At 38.9% G+C, this 8660-nt stretch overlaps 1 long non-coding RNA gene across 1 annotated transcript in view; it reads right to left on the bottom strand.

The window, feature by feature from the left end:
• The window catches only part of LOC138148832 (uncharacterized), a 120204-nt gene extending 111754 nt beyond the window's left edge, over window positions 1–8450 (bottom strand). Inside the window, exon 1 of the long non-coding RNA XR_011165189.1 lies at window positions 8067–8450. This is a non-coding gene — a long non-coding RNA (uncharacterized lncRNA). The remainder of the gene's footprint in view (window positions 1–8066) is intronic.
• Between the last annotated feature and the right edge of the window lie 210 nt (window positions 8451–8660).

Raw genomic sequence — 8660 nt, 5'->3', positions numbered from 1 at the left:
ATCTATCTATCTATCTATCTATCTATCTATCTATCTATCTATCTATCATCTATCGGCAGAAATCATGGACAATAATGCAAGGGGAGAAGTTTGATTTTGAACCATGCCTGCATTAGGCATGGTATGGTCACACAGATTTGAAGCACTGGCATGGCTTCCTTGACTTGAGACACAGATAGGCAAGTCCATGTGGAATTGTTACTACTGAGGTCTGGCAAAGCTCTCATTGCCTTGCATGATACTTTTCTTACCCAGAGTTGATACTCTGGCAAACACAGAAGCAGAGGGCAACAGGATTCATTTTTAGTTAATTTTATTGTAAAAATAATTATTTTGAGTTTTATGATCTACAAGGGTTACATTGTGAGTGAATCCCAAACCTAAACCATTAGATTGGCCTGAGTTAGCCCAGCACAAAGGACATTCTCTCTCTCTCTCTCTCTCTCTCTGTCTGTCTGTCTGTCTGTCTCTCTCCGTCTCTCTGTCTCTCTGTCTCTCTCTCTCTCTGTGTCTGTCTGTCTCTGTCTCTCTCTCTGTGTCTGTCTGTCTCTCTCTCTGTCTCTCTCTCTCCTCTCTCTCCATCACTCTCTCCATATATGTATATACATACATAAACATACACACACATGTGATTTTATCAGCATAGAAAGCTACTAGAAAAGAATGCCCTTTGTAAATGCAAATTGGTCCATTCTTTGCAGTTTAGAGTAATGTCTAGGGACACTAAGAGGTTAAAAATGCCTTGCCCAAGGTCCCATGATCAATAATGTTTCAGAAATGGGTCTTGAAACCCAGGTCTTCCTGACCCCCAAAGACAACTTTCTGTTATGCTATGCTGCATCTTAAAGGTTATACTTCAATCAAAATTTACAGATTAGATTTTTTAAAAGGGTAGGGATTGGGAGGGGAGAGTATAATAATAAAAGTGCTGAGAGGAAATGAAGATTTCTAGTAGAAATCCATGGAGAAAATTTGGTTGATAATCAAGAGAGTGAGAGATAGAAAGAATATTTTTGTCAGGATATACAATAATCTACTTGGAGAGGAGAAATTAGGTGATGCATTTAGGAAACATATCAGACACTGTATAAATAAATAAGATACTGTATAAATAAAAAATAATATTGCATTAAGAATTCTGACGTGTTTTAATTATTTTTGCCAAAATAATAAATCCTTGATATATCTTAAAGATAACACATCTTTCAAGTGATGGAGGAAATAACAAGGAAAACTAATATTTTAACCCTGATTGTGGCAGAAAAGAGAGAACTTGTTGCTGAAATAGAAATGTTGGGAACCTTGACATCAAGAGGCCATTACATCTTAGTGAAGTAAAGTTAGGCATAGTTTGATGTGAACCATAGATTTTGGAAAAGCAGATTTCAAAAGATTCAGAGAAAGGCTATGTAGTAGTATATATGCTTTAATATTTTTTCAGAGGAAATCAGACCACTAGGCATGAAAAGCATTCAAAAATGATATTCTGAAGATACAATCATAAATTATTCCAAAGAGAAGGAAAAGAAAGGACCTGCCTAAAGAGCCCAATGTGACTGCACAGGGAACTTAGTGACCAACTTAGATTTTAAAAAGATATATACAGAAGGTAGGAATGCTCCTTCATTCCATATTCTTTGGTATATATCTTCCTATGTATACCTTCTTTGATTTTTGTTTTACTATTGATTTGAATAAATGAATTTTCTTTGCTAGTCACTGCATTCATTGTGAAACTGCTATTGGATGGGAAAAGGGTCAGATATAAAGTTTGGGGTCCTCTGTCCCCCCAATAATGACAAAATGACCAGAACTTAGAATCAACCCTGTCATATACCCCTAGAGGAATAATATGTAATGAAACAGATGTACCTGTAGCTCAATAATCCCTCTCTCTGAGGAGAGCAGGGTGGTCTCTGGTCCCAACTTCCTGCTTCTCCTACTGGCAGGAATGAAAGTCTCCCTTGGAGAAGGTGGGCAGGAGGAGAGGTCAGAGATGTCTATTCTGCTACCCTTTGAGCTACACAGTGCTAACCCTTATCCTACTCACTACATGTGGGGTCCTTTTCCTTATATTCTTAAGATAGATTTTCAAATACTTGAAGATACTGTCATGTCTTCCCTCTAAATTTTGAATTAATGAGTGAAAAAGTGTTTATTAGGTATTTACAATTTGTCAGGCACTGTGCTAAAAACTGGGGATACAAGTGAACAAGATGATCCCTGCCCTCAAGGAGCTTGCATTCTTTTAAAAACTGTTTTTCCAATTACATGTAAATCCAATTTTTAACATTCATTAAAAAAATTTGAGTTTCAAATTCTCTTTTCCTTCCTGCCCTCTCCACTTGTTGAGAAGGCAAAAAATTTGATAGAGGTTGTACATGTGCAGTCATGTAAAATGTATTTCCATATTAGTCACGTTGTGAAAGAAAACACAGAACCCCCCCCCCCCAAAAGAAAGTAAAAAAAATAGGCTTCCATCTGTATTCAGATTCTATCAGTTCTTTCTCTGGAGTAGGACAGCATATTTCATCATAAGAACTTCAGAATTGTCTTGGCTCATTGTATTGTTGAAAATAGCTAAGTTATTCACTAATCATCATACAATATTGCTATTGCTGTGTATACTGTTCAGGTTTTGCTCACTTCACTTTGAATCAGTTCATGTAAGTCTTTTCAGGTTTTTCTGAAAGCTTCCTGTTAATAATTTCTTATAGCACAATATTATATCATCACAATTATATACCACAACTCATTCAGTCATTCCCCAATTAATGCGCATCCACTCTATTTCCAATTATTTGCCACCACAAAAAGAACTGTTATAAATATTTTTGTATATATAGGTCCTTTCCCTTTTTTTCCTCTTTGGGATATAGACCTAGTAGTGGTATTGTTGGGTCAAAGGGTACATGCAGTTTTATAAACTTTTGGGCATAGTTCCACATTGCTATTCAGAATGGTTGTATCAGTTCACAACTCCACTGAGTGCTTTAGTGTCCTAATTTTCCCACATCCCCTCCATTTGTCATTTTCCTTTTCTGTCATATTAACCAATTTGATAAGTCTGAGGTAGCATATCAGAATTGTTTTAGTTTGTATTTCTCTAATCAATAGTGATTTAGAGCATTTTTATATGACTATAGATAGCTTTAATTTCTTTCTCTGAAAACTGCCTGTTTATATTCCTTGATTATTTATCAACTGGGGAATGACATATTATAAATTTGACTCAGTTCTCTATATATTTGAGAAATGAGGTCTTTATCTTAGAAACTTGCTACTGTCTCTCTTCAAAATTGTTTTGCTTCTGATTACCACCTTCCCCAATCTGCCCTTCTTTCTCTTGTGCTTTTCCCCTTCTACTTCCCTGTAGAGCAATATAGATTCTATATCCAACTGAATGTGTATATTACTCTCCCTTTCAGCCAATTCCAGTGAGAGTAAGGTTCAGGAATTGTCTGACATCCCCTATCTTCCTCTCCACTGCAAGAGCTCTTTTGTGTCAGATAATTTACCTTATCCTACCTCTCTCTTCTTCTTCCAGTGCTCCCCTTTCTCATTCCTTAATTTTTAAAAATATATAATCCAATCATAACCATTCCTTTTTCTCACCCCTTTTTAAGAGATACCATCCCATCAACTTACACCTGTGCCCTCTCTCTTCTAACTGCCCTAATAATTATAAAGTTCTTAGGAGTTACAAGCATCATCTTCCTGTGTAGGAATGTAAACAGTTTAACTTTATTGAATAACTTATCGTTTCCTTTCCTGTTTACCGTTTTATGTTCCTCTTGAGTCTTATTTGAAAGTCAAAATTTCATCTTTTCATCAGGAATGCTTGAAAGTCTATCTATTGATGTCTCATGAAGTCATCAGTTTCCACTTACTGAGACCGGGGTCCCAGGATCCCCTGCAAGCTACTTCCTCTAGGATGCTAGTGTTCCTCTTCCTGGGACTGTGACTTAGAAATGCATATGAACAATGTAACAGAGTCCCGTACCTCCCTCTAGCAAAAGGTTTCCTGTAATCTTCTAGCCAGTTGTCCAACCATCTTACAGTCTGTTGGCTGAGACCTTTGGAAGCTGTGGCTTTTGATTCAGTAACCCCCAAGACCTGCTTCTGGCTTGCTGGGATGTGACCTGCAACGGAGTGCGCTCCACTCTTCCAGTGACACAGACCTTTTCTAAGACCTGTCTAAGACAGACAACCTTCTGAGTTGGCTTGGACTGGAAAATCCTTTTCACTTTAATTGTTTTTGTCTTTTTGTTGGTTTTGCCACTCCAAAATTCATTTTGAGGTGTAAGGCATGATATTAAGGTTCTTCACCACTCTTTTTTTGTAGTAACTGTTGTCTAGTCATTCAATCCCACTCTGTACTTGTGAAATTGAGTTTTTGAACCCAAATGTATAATTACATGTTTCCCCTCCCCTACTAATTTAATCTTTTTCAAATAGCCCATCATTCTAGTCTTCTGATGTGTTTCAAAATCTTGACTATGTAATATGATATCTATCTGTAAAGAACTATGCAATGTGACATATGTCTGGAAGAATTATATCATATGACATATATTTGGGAAAAGTGGTATTAGCTGCAAAGCATCTGTAAATTTGAAAAATTATATATTCTACAGCTCCATTCAACTTATTGATAAAAATTAAACAGCATAGAGTAAAAGGTGGATCTTGGGACATTGTGCTGGAGTTTTCCTACCAAACTGATATAAATGCTTTAATAACTCTTCTTTGGATCTGGTTATTTAATCAGTTTCAAATCTACTTAAATGTGCTATGATCCAGCCCACATCTATCTAACTTGTCTACAAAAATAGCATAACAACCTCGGTGAAATGCTTTGCTGAAATCTAAGTATACTATGTCTTTAGTGTCTTCTTTATCTACCAGACTATGTAAAAAAAGAAATAAGATTATTCTGGAATAACTTATTCTTCATGAAACCATACTAACTCATAGTGATGCTGCTTTTGATACCCTGCCGCTTTCCAAGGCATTCAAATCTTTCTTCTTAGCTTGGGTTTCACTCTTCTCTAGAATCATATTTAGTTATTAGTAATAATTGGGAGGTCTTGGAGATTAGTTAGCACCTTCTTGTTTTTTTTCTTCTTCTTTTTTTTAATGTTACAAATTTTTTCCCCATTTTTCCCCTACCCACCACCCCAAAATAGCAGTCCCACAGGATAGCCTTTCCTCCAATCTGCTCTTTCCTACCTTCTTGTTTTAAATGCTGACAAACAATCTCTTAACAACCTTCTCTACTTTGTTTAGGAGTCAAAGTCAAGTTTACTGACCAGTCATTTGCATATTCTAACCTCTTCTCTTTCTTCAAAACTGAGACATTTGGTCTTTTCTGATCATTTGACACCTTTCTAATTCTCCATAATTTTGAAAGATCACTGACATCAAACCAGCTACCATACTGTCTTTTCTATGCCATTAGGTTTAGGCCATCTAGGCCTAGGTGACTTGAACTCATTGATGACAACTAGGTGCTTTCTTATTTTCTCTTCAGGTAAGTTATCTCATACTTCAATTGCCTTTTAGCAATTTGTTCTATTCCTTCCACCTAAGGATAATGCTCATTGCAGGAAAAAAACATAAGAAAAATGAGAATTGGATAATTCTGCCTTCTCACTGTTACCTATTATCTTAGTCTCATCCACCTGGAACAGCAATACTCTCCTTTTAAAAAAATTTGTTCTTGCTCTCAACAAATCTCAAAAATCCCATTTTGTTATCCTTAGAATTAATTCATTGCTACCTCCGTTCATTTTGAGAGTTAGTGCTGCTCTAGCTATTTTTATGGCTCTGCATCTATATTCAGCTTTAGTTCCCTGTCCTTGTTTTCATGTTCCAAACGTGTCTTTTAAAATCTAAGTTGGGCAATTGTGATAGTAATGGCAATTAAAGATTCCCCTGTATTGGCTTGGTTTTCAAATTGATTGTGTTAAAACCCAGAGCTTGTTAATCCCACCTGTGGGATGGGCTTGTTGATGTGAAAAGAAAGTCCTGAACTGGGAGGAGCTGGTGATGTAGATTTGGAGAGACACTAGAGAGAGGCGGAAGATCTTTTTGGAAGCAGCACCTCGTGGAGAGAGAGAGACTAAGAGAATTGCTGGTGGCCGCTTTGAATTGCCCTGGACTTTTGAGACCTGCCCCCTGAGCTGCCAAGGACTGAGGAGACATGGCTGTTTTGCTGGTACTTTGTTTGTCTGTTTTGATGTTGTTTTGCCAGATTTGTCCACTGGTGAAAGACAGTCCTTTTGTTGAAGAAGTCCTGGAACCTGGCATTTGGTTAAGAAGCCCTGAGACTGTCTTGCAGACAGAGAGTGAATACTGTCCACTGGTGAGGGACAGTACTGTTGTTGCAGGGGTCTGGAGACTGTCCTGCAGACAGAGTGAATACTGTCCACTGGTGAAGGACAGTGCTGTTGTTGCAGGGGTCTGGGAACCTTTCTGTTGGTTCAGAAGCCCTGAAGAAGGATTTTCTTGTTGTATGTTTACAGAAATCCTGGGAGAGGGCTTTGCTAATGTGTTCAGGGGTTCTAGGACTGTTCTACAGACAGAGGATAAATTCATGAAGGGACTGGCAATGTATCTTGTGGCTTTGCTAAGCCTTGTCTCCCCAGGAACTAAGATTGCTGAGAACTTGCCTCGTGTCAAGATGAAGAAAGACCTCCATTTGGGTATTAAGTGCTGTGTTTAAACTTGATGTAACTCTGGGGTAGATTCAATTGTGATCCAGGGGTGGGGAACTTTTGACCTTATTGTGCTCTGTGATTGACAAATGAAGGTACTTTACCTATGTTTGGAAACTAATCTCCATTTGAGAAGAGGGGTTTTGTGGTGGACTTAATTAAGGTATAGCCTAGGGGTGGAGTAGTATTTAGAACAGGGACTTTGTAATTGATTGAATGATTGGAAGATCCTGGGGTGGGGTAGTACTTGGAGATTATTTAATCACACTTAGTAAATGCTGTATTTTGAATGATGTCATGTTTTGATCTTCTCTGTTCTTGGTTTGTCACTGAATAAAATAGAGAGCACCTATGCTGGTATTTTGAACCTGGGAAGTTGCCTTTCCTTGGTATTACATTACATTAAAAAGTTCCCCACCCCCTGGATCACAATTGAATCTACCCCAGAGTTACATCAAGTTTAAACACAGCACTTAATACCCAAATGGAGGTCTTTCTTCATCTTGACACGAGGCAAGTTCTCAGCAATCTTAGTTCCTGGGGAGACAAGGCTTAGCAAAGCCACAAGATACATTGCCAGTCCCTTCATGAATTTATCCTCTGTCTGTAGAACAGTCCTAGAACCCCTGAACACATTAGCAAAGCCCTCTCCCAGGATTTCTGTAAACATACAACAAGAAAATCCTTCTTCAGGGCTTCTGAACCAACAGAAAGGTTCCCAGACCCCTGCAACAACAGCACTGTCCTTCACCAGTGGACAGTATTCACTCTGTCTGCAGGACAGTCTCCAGACCCCTGCAACAACAGTACTGTCCCTCACCAGTGGACAGTATTCACTCTCTGTCTGCAAGACAGTCTCAGGGCTTCTTAACCAAATGCCAGGTTCCAGGACTTCTTCAACAAAAGGACTGTCTTTCACCAGTGGACAAATCTGGCAAAACAACATCAAAACAGACAAACAAAGTACCAGCAAAACAGCCATGTCTCCTCAGTCCTTGGCAGCTCAGGGGGCAGGTCTCAAAAGTCCAGGGCAATTCAAAGCGGCCACCAGCAATTCTCTTAGTCTCTCTCTCTCCACGAGGTGCTGCTTCCAAAAAGATCTTCCGCCTCTCTCTAGTGTCTCTCCAAATCTACATCACCAGCTCCTCCCAGTTCAGGACTTTCTTTTCACATCAACAAGCCCATCCCACAGGTGGGATTAACAAGCTCTGGGTTTGTAGCAGCAAGCACCCCAAGCGTCCTCAGGGTTTGCAGCTACCACAGGTTCTTGGATCTGCTTTGTTAAAGGAAAGCAACTCAAAATGGGTTAACAAGCTTACTTTAATCAGTCAGACATATATCGTTTACCTTGTTCAGGAGAAAAGGTCAGCACCCTGAACCTCAAAGTATACAGACATAATTATCAAGACAGAAACATCAAGTAGACAGATTTCCAAACTGTCCAACCATTACATCCATACCCAGTCAACATCTGGGTTTCCACATTCTGGGTTTTTCAAAGCCGGGGGACTCTCAACAACGGCTTCCCAGAATTCAGATCAAATCACAGAACACTTCTCAAAGTGAGTCCCAAAACAAAGCTACACATCAGGGCTTATATAGCCTTCTCCTGGCTCAGAGAATGTAACAACCTTATTGACTCACTGGCCAATCAAGAAGTATCTACTGAAAAACAAGCCTCCCTCCCCAGGCTTCTGGTGCACTTTAGCCTAGGGGCAGGGAAGATCTTCCAAATTTGCATTCCCATTACAGGGTTTTAACACAATCAATTTGAAAACCAAGCCAATACAGGGGAATCTTTAATTGCCATTACTATCACAGCAATGGCCGCAATAGTGTAAAACGTAAAAGGCAGTTGAATTCAGATGACTTGTAATGAACCATCCCAGTCCTAGAGAACTGATAGGAAAGCATACCTTTCTCCTCTTGGTAGAAGGTTAG

Source organism: Petaurus breviceps, unplaced genomic scaffold, assembly GCF_028583685.1.
Source record: "Petaurus breviceps papuanus isolate PSGF00001 unplaced genomic scaffold, PetGlider_PUasm1.0 90842, whole genome shotgun sequence".
NCBI lineage: Eukaryota > Metazoa > Chordata > Mammalia > Diprotodontia > Petauridae > Petaurus > Petaurus breviceps.
This window is presented reverse-complemented; position numbering and strand designations above follow the sequence as displayed.